At 45.0% G+C, this 16,917-nt stretch overlaps 1 non-coding gene across 1 annotated transcript; it reads left to right on the forward strand.

Annotated features, from left to right (window-relative positions):
- Positions 1 to 5,651: 5,651 nt before the first annotated feature.
- On the forward strand, positions 5,652 to 5,768 carry LOC127225506 (U5 spliceosomal RNA). Its single transcript, XR_007834793.1, has one exon. It is a non-coding gene; the product is annotated as a U5 spliceosomal RNA (small nuclear RNA).
- The last annotated feature ends 11,149 nt before the right edge of the window (positions 5,769 to 16,917 follow it).

Genomic DNA, 16,917 nt, shown 5'->3' on the forward strand with positions numbered 1-16,917 from the left:
ATGTTTTGTAATGGTTTTGGAGCTATCACTTGTGTATCCTGTATTTACTGTCCGTCCGTTATATATCTATGCAATTTTGTATAACTGGAGTCAATTCTGCAAGGAAGATGTCTGGCAGATTGGGTCAGAGCTGAGCTCTGGCAGTCTCACAGACAGGGTGGGAGATTGTTTCACTGGGATTATTGGTTATCATCACGCACGTATTCTCAGCTCTATCCACAACTCTGTAAAACCTGCAGGCGGTGGTGTGTGCTTATGTGCTTAGGACCTCAGTACGGGAAAGGCAAAGGCCAGAGGACCAAAACTCAAAATTGTCCCTGGCTATATTAAGGTTCCAGGTGAGATGAAGCTACATGGGACTGTCCTAAAACAAAAACAGGTCTCCCTCTTTTGGGAAGAAAATCCCAACCAAACCAGAAAAGAAAATTTTTCATTTTCTTCCTTGGAGCCTATCCCACTCTGGGAAATTATTTTTCGCTTTTCTTTTATCTATGCAGCATTTGGGAGGCAGAGGCAGGTGGATCTTTGTGAGTTCAAGGCCAGCCTGGTCTATATAATGAGTTCAAGGACAGCTAGGGCTACACAGAGAAACCCTGTCTTGAAAAGTCAACCAACCGCCAGATGGGGCTGTAGTGAGGTGGTTCATCCCTTTAATCCCAGCACTCTGGAGGCAGAGGCAGGGGAATCTTTGTGATTTCAAGGCCAGTCTGGTCTACAGAGAGCTCTTCCTTCCTTCCTTCCTTCCTTCCTTCCTTCCTTCCTTCCTTCCTTCTTTTGTCCCTTCCTTCCCTCCTTCCTTCCTTTCGTATAAAGTATTCTGTCTGCACTTATGCTTGCAGGCCAGAAGAGGACACTAGATCTCATTATAGGTGGTTGTGAGCCACCATGTGGTTGCTGGGAATTGAAATCAGGACCTCTGCAAGAGAAGCCAGAGCTTTTCTTTTGTTTGTTTATTTATTTATTTATCTTATTTTACATATCCATCCCAGTTCCCTCTCCATCCCTCCCACCCTCCTTCTTCCACCCTTCCATGCCCCTCGACCACCCTCCCACTCCATTTCTCTCCCCTCCACATGTAGGTGATGCCTTCCTGGAAGGGTCATCTAAATCTGTCAAGTCATTTGTAACTTATCTAGTTTGAAGTTTAGTCCATTATCAACAAGGTGGGGCATGTTGGAATACAGGCAGACATGGTGCTTTAGCTGAGAGTCCTACATCTTGCTGGCAACAGGAAGTGAACTGAGACACTGGGAAGTATCTTGAGTATATATGAGACCTCAGAGTCCACTTCCATAGTGACACACTTCTTCCAACAAGGCAACAACTCTTTATAGTGCCACTCCTTTTGGTGGCCATTTTCTCTCAAATCACCACAATACCCATATGCATAAAACAACAATGAATAAATCTTTGTTTTTCAATCACATTTTTGTTGTACTGGTTAATGTCAGCTTGACACAAGCTAGAGTCATTAGAGAGAGGGGAGCCTTAGTTGAGAAAATGCCTCCATAAGATCCAGCTGTGAGGCATTTTCTGTATTAGTGATCAATAGGGGAGAACCCAGCCCTTTGTGGGTGGTGCCAGCCCTGGACAGGTGGTCCTGGGTTTTATAAGAAAACTGGCCAAGCAAGCCACGGAGAGCAAGCCAGTAAGCAGCACCATTTAATGGCTTCTGCAGCAGCTTCTGCCTCCAGGCTCCCACCCCTTTGTGAGTTCCTGCCCTCACTACTTTGATGATTATATGGAACTGTGAGCAAAATAAACCCTTTCCTCCCCAACTTGCTTTTGAAAGACCTAAAAAGTAATGTTAATGATGGACTAACCTAGAAACCAATATCTGTTCCTTGGAATTTGCTAGCTTCCTCTCACAAGGCCCTGAGATAAGAATTCACACTGTCCCTCCTTTCCTGTGTGTCAACAGGTGGTAAATAGGGTCAAGAGATAGCTGTAACTCTGGTTTGCCCAGACAAGATTAATTAGCACACCTGAGGCCCTAAGGTCTGCTGACCCTAATAGCAGACCATCCGGCCTCCAAGGGTCACGTACTCAATGGACAGAGTGTCCCACCCCCTCCCTAAGCTTGTGGGTTTGCCTTTAAAAACACCTGGGCCCGGGGGAGGGGGCTTCTCCCTAGCCTGTGTGCTGGAGGAGCCCGTTTGCGCAAACGTTTCCTGTTCATTAAAGCCTCTTGCGTTTTGCAGCAACTGGACTGGACATTGAGTTCTTGGGGTATCGACCGAACCTGGAAGACTCCTCATTCTGAGGGTCTTACACTTTGGTTATGATGTTTCATCACAGCAATAGTGACCCTAACTAAGACACTAATGTACTAGATGACACAGGAATATAAAATTATAAACTCAGAGAAATGAGAACTGCCGACCAGCAGTTTTCTCAGTGACTGACAGGTAACTTTCATCGATAACCCTCTGCTGCTACAGCTGACAACTGCCTTGGGGCAAGGTTAACTTCTAGTAAGTTGTTTCTACATGACTTTTGGCTTCAAGTTGTTTTGTATTTTTCCCTGCTATGGGAAACTGGTTATGTCAAGAAAGCTGGGGATTTTTGTAAAGACCACTGAGCTGAAACCTTGTAAACAAAAATTTAAAATGCCATATATCTCGACCTTAACTTCAAAATTGTAAAAATTCCTTTGTCCAACCCAGTGTTGGTGGCACATGCCTTTAATTCCAGCACTCGGGAGGTAGAGGCAGGCGGATCTCAGTGAGTTCGAGGTCAGCCTGGTCTACAGGACAAGCTCCAAAGCAATACAGAGAAACCCTGTCTCAACAAACAAACAAACAAACTTCCTTTGTTCATGCCTACTGCTTACTTCTTGCTATAAAAAGCAGCTCGGGGTTGGAGAAATAGCTCACTGGCTGATCTTTACTAAGGACCTGGGTCCAATTCCCAGCACCCACATGGCAGCTCATAGCTGTCTGTAACTGCAGTTCCTGGGGATCTCACACTTTCACACCAATGCAATAAAGTAAATTTAAATAAATTATTAAAAAATAAATAAAAAGCAGCCCCCAAACCACTCCAACTACTGGTTTCAGAAGCTGGAACTCTGGTTGTGGTCTCAGCTAGCTGATACATTTCTTTGTGCCCCTCAGTAATTTTTTTTCTTCTACAATAAAGTTGCCTCTAATTTCATAGACTATGGTGGTCTTTCATTGTTTTGTGAGCCTCTGTACCTAACACACATCAGCTGACTTGCCTGTTTTTATTTTAAAACTTTATGTGTATACTGATCAGAATGGCTAAGATAAAAAAACACTGATGACAGCTCATGCTTCAGAGGATGTGGAGTAAGGGAGCACTCCTCCATTGCTGGCAGGAGTGCAAACTTGTACAGCCGCTGTAGTGGTTTCTCAGAATTGGAATCAATCTACCTCAAGACCTTGCAATACCACATTTGGGCATATGTCCAAAGGAGGCACAATCACACCCTAAGGACATTTGCTCAATAATGTTCATAGCAACATTATTTGTAATATACAGAACTTGGAAACAACCTAGATGCCCCTCATCTGAAAAAGGGATAAAGAAAATGTGGCACATTTACACAATGGAATACTACTCAAGGGTAAGAAACAATGACATCTTTAAGTGTACAGGTAAATGGATGGAAGTAGAAAAAAAAACAAAATAACAACAACAAAACCATCTTGAGTGAGATACCCAGACCCAGATAATATGCACTCATTCAAGGGGATACCAGACATAAAGCAAAGTATAACCAGCCTACAGTCCATAACTCCAGAGAAGCTAGAATCCTATTCCTGAAACAGATGGAAGCAGATGCAGAGATTCACAACTAACCATTGGTCTGAGCTTCGGGACTACAACTGAAGTGATAATATGAACAAAGGAGTCAAGACCATGATGGGGAAACCCACAGAACCAGTTGACATGAGTGGTGAGAGACCACTTACTCCAAACAGACAGCTGGAGAACTGGGATTGGAACGTAAAAAATAACTAAAAAAGATGGACAACCAAAAATTATGTGTATGAATATTTTTTCCTCATGTATGTCTATGCATGCCTGGCGCCCATGGAATTTAGAAGAGTGTAGAGATTATTGTGAGTTACTATATGGTTTCTGGGAACTGAACCCTACTGAGTCTTCTCTTCCTAATCTGGTCATGTTTTCCATTTTAGAGTTGTTTTTCCTTCTGTTGTATATGGTTCTCCTCACCTTCTCCTCCTATTTTTGGAGACATAATCACACTCTGTATCCTAGGCAAGCATAGACTTTCTATGTAGACCACCATGGCCTTGAATTCCTGGAAATCCTCCTGAAGTTGCTTTATCTCTTTCCTTCGGCTTCCTAGTGCCTTCCAGGTGAATCTCAGGTTTCCCCCTTTGCTCTTCTGGATCTGCCAGTGCCCGGCCTCCGTGTCCCAATGTTGTTATTTCCACTCAGACCACAGGGCTGTGTCCCAGGGCAAGTGCACCTAGTGCTCAGCACATTTGTGTCAAGTGAATGTATCAAGACATTTTCAAGGTCTTTATTTTGAGACAGCCTCTTTGTAACCCTAGCTGGCCTGGAACTCTGGCCTCCAGCCAGAGAGATGCTCCGGCATAGTGTTGAGATTAAAAGTGTGGAGCATCACAACCCAATATCCAATATATTTGGATCATATCTGTACTGGTTGGTTTTGTGTGTCAACTTGACATGTTAGAGTCATCAGGAGAAGGAGCCTCAGTTGAGGAAATGTCTGGGTGTCATCCAGCTGTAAGGCATTTAATCATTTAGGGATCAATAGGGGAGGCATCAGCCATCTGTGGGCTGTTGGTGCTGGGTCCTGTAAGAAAGCAGACTGAGCAAGCCATGGGAAGCAAGCCAATAAGCAGCACCCTTCCATGGCCTCTGCATCATCTCCTGCCTCCAGGATCCTGCCCTGTTTGAGTTCCTGTCCTGACTTCCTACAGTGAGGAACAGCAATGCTGAATGGATTATAAGCCAAATAAACCCTTTCCTCCCCAGGTGCTTTTGGTGGTGCTGTTTTGCCACAGCGATAGAAATTCTAAGACAGCATCCATCCACCATTACCTTTCTCCAACTTACTACACCCCGACTCTCTCCCACCTCACCTCCTTTATTTATTGTTTTGTTATAAAGTTCTTACTAATGACCACCTGAGTCCAGTTAGTGCTGCACATATGCGCACGGGTGGGGAGTCTTATTGGGGCGGGAGCAACACTCCCTCCCTCAATAACCATCAACTGCCAATAGCTCCCCTCTAAGGGTGGGGCTTCGGCGACCCCTCCCTGAAAAGTCAGACTTTGTGGTTGGTGTGTGTATTCCTGTAAATACGACTTTCGTGCTGCCCCCTGATGGTGGCTCAGAGCTAGCACAAGGATAAAGGCTGTCGTGTAGGAAACCTGGCTGGAGACTGAACGTCTTTTACATACCCACAATGCACTGCACAGAGATCCGCGCTTTCATTTAAAAGTATAAGCTCTTTTCCTTTTTTTTTTTTTTTTGTTTTTCATTTGTTTTCTTGATAGCGATGCGGCATCCAGAGATTGAATATGAGGCGAAAGCAGACGTCAATGACCACCTGTTTTTGTGCAGCTAGTTCCCATTGGTTATATAGGAGTTTCAGGCGGCCGAGGACGGTGGGTGGAGTAGTGGAGAGCATACTCTGGTTTCTCTTCAGATCGTATAAATCTTTCGCCTTTTACTAAAGATTTCCGTGGAGAGGAACAATTCTGAGTCTTAACCTAATTTTTTGAGGTCCTGCTGTATGCAGGACTACTGTTGATGGTTCAAATATAGAGTCTGTAATAGGCTGGTTGTCTCATACATCCGTTTTAAGCACACTAAGGTAGCAAGTCTCACAGCTTCCTGTGCTTTAGAAGGTTAGTTTTTGGCACGTTAGCAGTGTTGTTTTAGACTAAGTACCTCAGACGCTGTGAATATCTTGATACCGTCATTCTTGAGCTGTAATTTACTGGTCCTTACGGTGGTAAAATCCAGTGCCTCTTGAGCTGTAGTTTACAGGTCGATTTGGTGGTAAAATCCCGTGCCTCGTGTGTAAACAGAAGATCTCCAATAGCCACAGTTCTCCCGAAGTGAGAATTTTAATTTAGGCTGACCTGTAGGTTTACTTTGGGGAAAACCCGGAGTTTGCACTGCCCCCTGGTGGTTGTATCACACCTTTACACCAGCTAAAAAGAAATATTTAAGGATTTCCGGAGCCTGAAGGGTGACGACTTAACTTCATTTGCATACCCACAATGCACTGCACAGTGATTATTGCTATTTAAAATAAGAAAACTGTTGAACTTTCTTCGCCAACTTCGTTTCTTTCACCATCCTACAATTTTCACAGATTTATGTGGGGATGAAACAGAAGCGTTAAGTATATTTTTTAAGGTAAAAGTTACCATTGGGGTAAATAAGAATTTTTTTCTCATGAGGACTACATGAAGCCTTCTGCAAAAAAGTGCTGAGCAACTGCACAAACTTCTTAACGATTTTTGGAGGTCTTTTGGGCCACAGGAGAACCAAATTTTTTTTGGTTAAGCAATGAAATTGTGTTTTTGTGGATTACTACTACATGTTTTGTATGGCTTCTTAGTTTTCTATGCTTGGTTTTCTTCTGTTTATTTTCACATACTTTTATTCAGCATGACCTGATTGCTGACTTTGTCCGGGCTCTGGGTCCCCTCTCCCCCTTATTCACCTTTGGTAATTGACTTTATTGGCTGCCAAGATGTCTGCCTGAATGCTATCTATTTTGGCATACAAGATCTCAGCATTGCTCTGAGGAGAGAAGCAGGGGGAGCCTGCCTGGCACCACAGCAGTGTGCTGTTCCTGGAGTGGGGCTGAAGAGCTGCTGAGGCAGAGAGGTCCTGCTCACATTTTACTAGCTAGGGCAGGTGGGCAGAAGACGACAGTGTGTGTGTGTCCAAGTCAGGAGACAAGGGGCGCACCATTCTGTCCTGGGCAGCTGCTGAGGCTGGTGGGAACAGAAATACTTACAAGGAAGAGCTGGTAGAGTTCCTCCCCCATGGACTTGCGGACATGTTCCTCCACCAATGGGAACATTTGCACGAATAACTGTGGCAGAAGGTGGGTGGGGTGGCAAGACAGTGTGGGTGTCTGCTGACTTGACTGCCCATGCCCTGCAATCTGCCACACGCCCACCCCAGCCCGAGCACCTCTAGTGTGAGGCTGGCCAGTCTCTGGCTATTGCTGTGGTCCGTGTTGCCCATGGCTGTCATCAGGCTGTGGACCACACGCATGTGCAGTAGCTCCTCTGCCACTTTCAAGTCATTTCGCGCCAGGACCCTTGCGAGGAAGGGTAAGAAGACAGGGAAAAGTGTGGGGACATAGGAGGGGGAAGGAGTCCCTCACTCCCAAGTCTGCAGCCAATCTCTCTCTCTCCAGCTGAGAAACAAGAATTCCAGCAGAGCTGGGCTTTGTGGTGCACCTCTTTGATCCCAGCACTAAGGAGGCAGAGGCAGAGGCAGGCTGATCTCTGTGAGTTCCAGGCCAGCCTCATTTGCATAGTCTCTGTCATAGAGAGACCTTATTGCAGAAACAACAAACAACTAACTAACAACAACAAAACCCTAGACTTTGAGCTGCAATTCTTCCTTGAGAAGTGCCATACTTTTTGTGGGAATTCATTCCATCAATAGTATTGGGATACCGCCCTTAGATCTTAGGGCGTTGGCTTCTTGTCTTCAGAGATGATCTCTTAAAAGTAGAAAGAGAGAGATTGAGTGCTCTGGTTCTGTATCTGTGAGTCTGAGTCTGTTTTCTCCATAACATCCATGTCTGTCTGTCTGTCTGTCTGTCTGTCTGTCTATCTATCTATCTATCTATCTATCTATCTATCCATCCTTGTGGTTCTCTTAACAAGTGGCACACAAAGTTTAGAACTAACCGAAGGCCGCCTAAATCCGGCCGGCAGCCAGCCCTCTCCGCCTGTCCCGTCTTTGGGCCGGAGTTTAAACTCCAACTTTTGAAATTCCCGCTTTGCTCCACCCACCCAGAAGTCCCCTGGCACGCTCCCCCAGGGCACTCTTTGGGAGCTGTGGGCAAAGCTTGCAGCTATGTTCCATCCAACCTCCTCCCCGACTTTGCCACAATCGCAAGCATATTTGTCGCATTAGTCGCACCCTCCTAAAGCCGGTACAGCTCATTTATTCCTGCAAACCGTGAAATCGCCTGCCTTGTGCTTTTGCCCGGCCCGCAGGGCCTGTTCCACATCCGTGTGACCCCGATGGGTTCTGCTTTGTAAACTGAGGCAGGTGCCCGCCAACCTGCTCAGGGTTCATAGCTTCTCATCTGCCTCCTCCCTGTCTCATCCTGACAGTGTAGGAGCAGCAGGAACCCGGGGAAACACGCTGGTAATCTACTTAGCTCAAGTTGTTTTTGCTTGGCGTGACCAGTGATTGTGGCCGTTTGTAGCCCGCCACGCTCTGAGCCACTTACAGGTGCCCCAGAGTGGAGTAAGTATCTCGCATGCCGCTCTGTTTCTCGGCTCTCATCCTGAGGAAAGCCGGAGGCTTTCTTTCTAACCCAAATTGCTTCTTGTAGATTAAATTCTGTTTAGAAATAACAGGTTATTAAATCTGGGGAGCACAAACCCAGAGCAGCATTACAGGACCTGCTTTGGTGCCAGGCCTGTGACACCTGCTGGCCAAACATTGTTATTACATCATAAAATTTCAAATCTAGGGACTATTGTCAAAATCTGTTATCTCCCAATAATCTATCTCAAAATTTAAACTTTCGACTGGGCGGTGGTGGCGCACGCCTTTAGCCCCAGTACTCGGGGGACAAAGGCAGGCGGATCTCTGTGAATTCGAGACTAGCCTGGTCTACAAGAGCTAGTTCCAGGACAGTCTCCAAAGCCACAGAGAAAACCTGTCTCGAAAAACAAAATTTAAACTTTCTTTTCTCTCTGCCATTAACTACAACATACAGTATATACATTTTGTATAACTACAATCTATTCTTTAAGTTCCCACAGACAGACAGGTTTGCGAGTTGGTTCACTGGGCCTATTGTTTATCTATCATGCACAAATCCTCAGTTTCTACCCTCAGTTCTGTAAAACCTGCAAGTAGTGAACTGTGCTTAGGACCTCAGGACTGGGGAGAGATGCAAAGGCCAGAGGGCCAAAACTCAAAACTTGTCCCTGGCTATATTAAGGTTCCAGGCAAGATGAGGCTATATGAGACTGTCTTAAAATTAAACAACAAAACAGCTCTCCACACTTGGGGGAAAACCCCAACCAGAAAAGAAAACTTTAGATTTTTTTCCTTCGAGCCTATCCCGCTTTGGGGAATTATTTTTTCACTTTTCCTTTACTCATACTAACAAGAAACAATTCCCAGCTGGGTCAAACTGGTTCGAGCCTTTAATCCCAGCACTCAGGACGAAGAAGCAAACAGATATCTGAGTGCTGGACTGGCCTGGGCTATACACTGAGATCCTGGCTGGAAAAAAAAAAAAAAAAAAAAAAAAAAACACCAACAAAGTCTCCTAAAGAAACAATAGTAAAGAAAAAAAACATCTAAAGACAACATATAACCCAAACCGAAACTAACAAAAAACGACAAGAAGGCCAGGAGGTGGTGATGCATGCCTTTAATCCCAGCATAAGAGAGGCAGAGGCAGGCAGATATTTGTGACTATATAATAATCAGTTCCAGGACAGCAAGGGCTACACAGAGAAACACTGGCTCAAAAACCAACCAACCACTAGGTGTGGGTGGGGTGAAGTGGTGTACACCTTTAATCCCAGAACTCTGGAGGAGGCAGAGGCAGGGAGATCTCTGTGAGTTCGAGGCCAGCCTGGTCTACAGAATGAGTTCCAGCCAACCAACCAAACCAAACCAAAAAAAAAAAAAAAAAAAAAAAAAAAAAAAATCAAAAAGCCCAATGAAACAATGAGCAACAGGGAAAGCAGAAGAACCCAAACTAAATCAAAACTGAAACACAAACCGACTTAGCTGGTGGCACTGTTCCACTATTCTAGTCACTGGTGACAGGAGGCAGGAAGCTCAAAACCACCTTGGACTATAGAGCAAGTTCAAGGCCAGCCTAGGTATCTCAGGAAGCTATTGTCTCAACAATTAAAAAGTAGCTGGGGATGTGATGGAATGTCACATAGCAGCTGTGAGGCTCCATCCTCGGCACTGCAAGGCAAAACCTGAAAGAGGCTGGGAAAAAGCAGACAGAGGAGTGATGAGGGTTCAGTCCAGGATATATGTTATGAGCCGGGCACAGTGGCTCATGCTTTTAATCCTAGGGTTCAGGAGGCAGACAAGTGCATGGGCCTGCACAGTGTGAGTCTCGGCTTTGCACAAGCACCCACTCCCCCTGCTGGCCTACCCGATGGTCTTGGCAGCCGCAGCCTGCTGCAAGAACACTGGTAGCTGAGTGGTGACCTGGATAATCGATGAGTCTGAAGAAACGAGGGACCATTAGGCAGGAAGCCCCCTCCCTCCTCCAGGGGCAGGCCCACATTGGGAGTCCTACCAGTGAAGATCTTGGCCTGCAGTTTGGAAGTTTCCTTGACTGATGGGATGAGCAGTGCCACGAGGCCCTTGAGCAGAGGCAAGCGCACGTCATAGTGGATCAGGTCCTTTATCAGCTCAATGGCTGGGGAGGACAGAGATGCTGGAGAGGCCCCTGGTCCTTCAGAACTCACTACCTTCTACTCTGCCCTCCCCATCCCCACCTCTCCTGTGCTTTCTGCTGCTCAGCCCCTGGTAAGGCCTTCTGTGGGGAGGCTACACTTCCTGCCTGCCTGGAGCTCGTGACTAGAACCAGCAAGAGTAGGAATCAGTGGGAAGACAGGGATGGAGAGCCCACCCAGGAAAGGCCTTCAGAGCTGAGGTTTGCGGCCCATAGAAAAGAGTTGCCACCAGTGTGGAGGACTTCAGGTTCGATGGAGGAGGAAAGGGCCGGGTACGGCAGATTTCATTTATCATTTAAGAACCTGATCCCTACGGATCAAACCCAGGGCTCCAGGCAAGCACTCTACCCCTTAGCCACATCCTTAGGCCTGGGCTGGGTCTTTTGTTTTTTGAGACTCCCCATCTTCATTATTGCCCTGAGGCTGATCCCCCCCAAAACCAGGTAAAGACAGTAGAGAAGTGACCCCACCAGGTTGTCCTGACTGTCACAGGTGCACCATGACATGCAAATGCTTCCAACACGCTTGTAAGCCTAGCACTTGGGATGTGGAGGCAGGAGAATCAGGAGGTCCAGGCCATCAAAGAAAAAAATAGCCAGGAATGGTGGCTAGAAGACCTGCTTCCCCCACACAGGTTCTTCCTATAGGGAGATGCCTATAGTTCCTACACTGCAGACGATGAGGCAGGAGGATTGTGGGTCTGAAGATGGTTTAGGCTGCTTTATATAGATCAAAACCCTGTATGTATGTATGTATGTATGTATGTATGTATGTATGTACGTACACACAAGCACTTCCTAGACAGCCCAGCGTGGTAGTACATGCTTGCTCTCTAAGCACTTGGGAAGCTGAGGAAAGGCTGAGGCAGGGGCATTGTGCATTTGAGCATAGCCTACACTACATAGCAAACTCCAGCCTAGTATAGGCTACACAGTGAAACTCTGTCTCAAGCCCATGACCAACCAAGACACAATAGCATTGACTACAGCCACTCACTGCGCTTTGGCCTACCAGCCACTTCTCTGGTTTGTGTTCCATGGAGGTCCTTCATGCTACCTGCAAAATCAATTCTCCATACCTGGTCCCTGCAGCTTGTTGCTCACATGTGGCTCTTGTTTTCATTGTTAACATAGTGGTTGGGTGTAACTGGAGTTTCTTTCCCTCCAGGTCCTGCCTATCTTCAGCCCCAAGAACGCACACAGAGACATATATTAATTTGTAAACATTGGCTGATGACTATGGCTTTTTATTGGCTAGCTCTGTCTTAATTATTAAGCCTTTCTAAAAATCTATGTAGTTCCACGTATCTTGGCTTACCAGAGAGTGCCCAGATCTGCCGCTTCTTTTGCGGCTACATGGCATCTCTTCAAGGCATCTCTCTGCCCAGCATTTTCATCTTCTAGCCCCACCTATCTTCCTGTCTCTGCTGGCTATTCACCAAACAGTGTTTTATTTATCAATCAGTAAGAGAAACATACACAGAAGGATGACCCCCATCATCTCCTCTTTTCTGTATAAATAAGAAGAAGGGTTTTAACTTTAACATAGTAAAGTTACATATAACAACAATTATCAATTAAGAACTATAGTTAATAATACTTAGTCCATTAACATTTGGCACAATTTAAAGAAAATATTCTATTACCTATCCTATCTGTGATTCTAAAGTCTTATATGTAATTTATCTTTAATCCTAACTAAGGAAAATAGTAACTATATCTGTCTTCCACTTCATCAAAGACCTCAGAAGGATAACATATAAACTTTAGAATTGACAGAAACATCTCACTTCCTGGACAGTCACCCAGCATTTTTCTATAATGTTGGGGCATGCATCTTCAGCCTACAGGTCTAGCGTGTCTGGCAGACTTTTCATCAAAGTAGAAAATTTGAAACTGTCCTGCTTGTATAGGCAGTTTGTCAGTTGTTTTTTTTCCTGTGTCCTGCAGAATGTTGGCAGGCTCTTCCATGAAGCAGGAACCCTGAAGGATTGTTCCATCTTGTTTCGTCAAGTTCAGCAGTCACTTTCCTGTGGGTCCTGCATGTCCAGTTTGCACAGCATACAGTCCAACAGTCCAGACAAGAACAGTTTCATGCCCAAATAGCCATGTCAAAGGGAAACTCCATAACTGGTTTCCCCTATGCCCATCTTCCTCTCTGAAGTATTTGGTGTTGCCAGGAGCAGTTGTGTCTCATAGTCATGAAAAGCCCTAAACCATTTTAAATATCATATTCTGAAGGCCTTTGAAAGGTTTGAAAACTGTTCATCTCAAGTATATCTCTGTATAGCTAGAAAACCTAACCAATATGATCATAAATTTTGACTATCATAAGTGACTATCTATAATCTCCTTTAATTATACATTACATTTTAAAATGAGCTGTATAAACACAAAACCTAAACAAGAGGAGAAATATACAAATGACCTTAAATTTGTATCAATAAACAAAAATGCCAATGCCAAGTATTCATTTTTATATCATATTGCCCCCCCCTTTTTCCTTTAAAAAGAGACTGGCTGTGATTATTAACCATTTAAAACCAACTCCATTTAAATGAAAACAAACATTTATACACAATATCTGGGAATTTGGTTATTATTCTCTCCAAACTGCTTCCTGCTGTTTAGGGGAGGTGTTAATATCATGGGACCCTTAGAAAACCCAGAAACCTGGTCAAATCCTGGCTGTAGTGGCCTGTGTGGATGCTGGATCACCTGGGCTGCTGCCTCAGGGGATCTGGCTTCATCAAACCATATGAGTCTGTAAGGAATCCACAGCTCTTCATTTTTGGTGGAAACAGAAACAAAATCTCTTTTAGAAAGCAACATGTCCTTAGACTTAAATTTAGAATTCAAGGCTTTTTCAAAATATATAGGTTGGATTAATCCAACAGCATTGATAATCAAAGGTCTTTTAGCAGCTGTTGCTCCTACCTCAGCAACCAAACAATTCAAAGACAACACAGTAACATACAGTATCCAGACTCTCTGTGTATTTTCCATCTTTACGTGGCTTTTAAAAAAAATTACTCCATGTCTTTCACTTTTATTTGTTCATTTTTTGAGACAGGGTTTCTCTGTGTACTTTTGTCTGTCCTGTAATTCACTGTGTAGACCAGGCTGGCCTTGAAATCACAGAGATCCGCTTGCCTCTGCCTCTGAGAGCTGGCCTTTAAAGGCATGCGCCACCATACCTAGATACTCTATTTCTTTTTTAATCACTTTATCCTTTTCTTTTCTCTCCCAAGCCCACCTATATTTTTAAACACACTTTAGAGGTTTTTCTACACATGAATCTGTCTTTACTGTATATCTCTTTTTCTGACCGTATGAATCTTATCAGCGGACTTTTTAGCTGATGGCTTTCCAACATGGCGGGTGTACATTTACTCCAGCACTGGGAACTGTGCTTACCACCTCAACTCTTGTCTGTGTTGACATCAAGCAGCTTGTACACACCATTTAATTGTTTGGTAACAAAGCCTCTAAAAGAACCCTATGCTTTTTGCCGCTAATGCTGAGTCAGGAAGCCTTCCTTAAAGGAGCCATGAACCTCTACTTGTCTCTAGCAAACAGAGCCCACCCAAGAAAATGCTGCTACTAAGAAGATGAGCTCAACTTTGTTCTTTTGCTTTTAGAGTCCCTCTTTAAACTTTTGTCTGGTTTTATGTGGAAATTCTTGCAACCCACATTGGCGGTGCCATTTTGTAACTGGCGTTTCTTTTCTGCTAGGTCACAGCTATCACCAGCCCCAAATAAGCACACAAAGACATCTATTAATTTATAAACTGTTGGATGATGACTAGGGCATCTTATTGGTTAGCTCTGTCTTATATCAACCCATTTCTATAAATCTATGGATTTCCATGTGGTCTTGGCTTAGTGGAGAATGTCCAGATTTGTTACTCCTTTGGCGGCTACATGGCATCTCTTTGAGAGCCTCTTTGCCTCTCTCCCCAGCATTCTCCTTGTCTCCTAGCCTCACCTACCTTCCTGCCCCTACTGGCTATTGGCCAATCAGTGTTTTATTCATCAATCAATAAGAGAAATATATATACAGAAGGACATCTCCTATCATGGGGACCCAGGGTCTCACTATGTACCTCTAGCTGGACTGGAACTTATTATGTAGATGAGGCTGGCTCCAAACTCACAGGGGCCTGCCTACCTCTGCCTCCCATGTGCTAGGATTACAGACTGCTTTGTCATACTTGACCGCTTAGATGTTCTAACCTGCAATCATAGATCCACCAACATTGTACAGGGACAGGGTCCAGCCATGAGACGGTGTAGAGCACTTGGGGCCTCTTTGACTTCTCTCAGACTCACAGAGATCTGCCTGCTTCTGCCTCCCAAGTGCTGGGATTAAAGGTGTGAGCCACCACCACCTAGCTGACTTCTCACAGATATTATGTTGACAAAGTAATCGATGAGGGTGCCTCTAATTGCTGAGCAGCCATCTTGGGCTGTGGTCAGTGTTCAAACTCTTAAGTCTTTCTCACTTGCTCAGCTGCTGCGTGTCAGTGCCTCTGTGTTTGGATCTCAGGGCTTTGGCTCCTTTTTTCTGTGTGTCACTTTGTCAGCTACAGCAGGATGTCACAACAGAGACAGGGCAACACTGTGTGTCCACTGGGAAAATGTGTTTATGCCTGTGATGTGAAGGCAGAAGTGATTGAGTGGGTACTCAGGATCGAGAAGTGAGTGTCAGAAGGTAAGTTTAGGTGATTCTCTGGCCGCAAGCAAGCAGCATTTTCTGCAATGTAGGGTCAAATATTCCAGGATAAAAATCTACCTCTACCAAACCACTTTGCACTAAATGCTCCATCTTTCATTTATTCCCTGAGTTATATCTGACTGTGTTTTGAAATTCACAGATGTCACTATTTATATTTAAAGAGAAAAAGCAAGGCCTAGCTCAAATGTCTGAGACCTCTGCTCCTTGAGCAAGCTCTTTACTGAGCCAGCTTCACCCTACCCCCACCCCCTTGGCTAATACTGATGGAGCATGTACAGGGGCTGCCATTCTCAGGCCATGAACACTTAGTTCAAGAGGATAGAATCATTTCTCAAATCCAGAGAATAACTAGAGTCCACACTGAAGGGGTGTGGTAGCACATGCCCATAATAGCAATACTCAGGAGCTGGAGGGGCATTGTGTACTGCAGAGTGAGTTTGAGGCCAGTCCAGACTGTCAGAGACCCTGCCTAAACAAAACAAAACAAAAACAAAAAGCAAGGGAACAGCCCGTCTGCACCAGACTGCCTCATGCTTCCCGGCGATTCCAGTGAACAGTTGAAGGAATTGAGAACAAGTGGCCTTCTCAGGGAGCCTGTGGACATGCAAGCTTGGGCAGAGGGCAGGATTAATGTTCCTTTCCCAGAAGGACCTTGGAAGTGACCCAGTTAAAAACAAACAAAAAAGCCAGTCGGGGTGGTGTTTGCCATTAATTATTCTCAGCACTTAACATGAAGAGGCAGATCCCTTTAAGTTCAAGGCCAGCCTTATCTATAGAACCAGTTCCAGGATAGCCAGGGCCACACACAGAAACACTGTCTCATGGGGGGGGGGGGAGGAAGTGGTCCAGCTGCTGGGACCGTGGATATTCCATTGTTGAACCCTAATTCTGGGGTCCTGATGGGCCGATGGGAGAGCCCCACAACACAAACACCAAAACCAGGAGATGCAACAAGCAAGAGGTGTTTATTGAACGAGTGCACTCGGGTGACAGCAATCTCGGGGAAAGTTGCACACACCCCAAAGAGTTTAGGCTCCTTTTTATAGAGACAAGTCGCAAATCAGCATACATGCATGGGGCACAAGGTGATTGATTACAAAGTATGATCTCATGTTTGACAGATCACCCAGGTATGACCTGTTCTTATTCAAAGGATAAACCATAGAATGACTTGCAAAGTCCCCAGACTGTGCATTGGCCAGGAGTGACCCAAACAGGGCTGTTCATCTGGAACCATTAGTTTCAGGGTTGGGGACCTATTTCCTCGTTGTGGGCCAAGACCTGGCTTTCTCTTGGCTGTACATTTAAAGCCTTCAGTTATTCCACAAAGGTTTGATGATTCAGTTATTAGCCCTATTTAACAAGATCAGCCTAGCATATAACCACTAGCCCCATCACCACAGTAACCTTTCTTGTTCTCATAATTTCTGTCTTTTCCTCCCATGTCAGTGTCCATTCTTTATGATTTTCTATATTCTGCTTGCAAGAATTATTCTCTTGCCCC

The sequence above is a fragment of the Phodopus roborovskii genome, unplaced genomic scaffold (genome assembly GCF_943737965.1).
Source record: "Phodopus roborovskii unplaced genomic scaffold, PHOROB, whole genome shotgun sequence".
NCBI classification, from domain to species: Eukaryota; Metazoa; Chordata; class Mammalia; order Rodentia; family Cricetidae; genus Phodopus; species Phodopus roborovskii.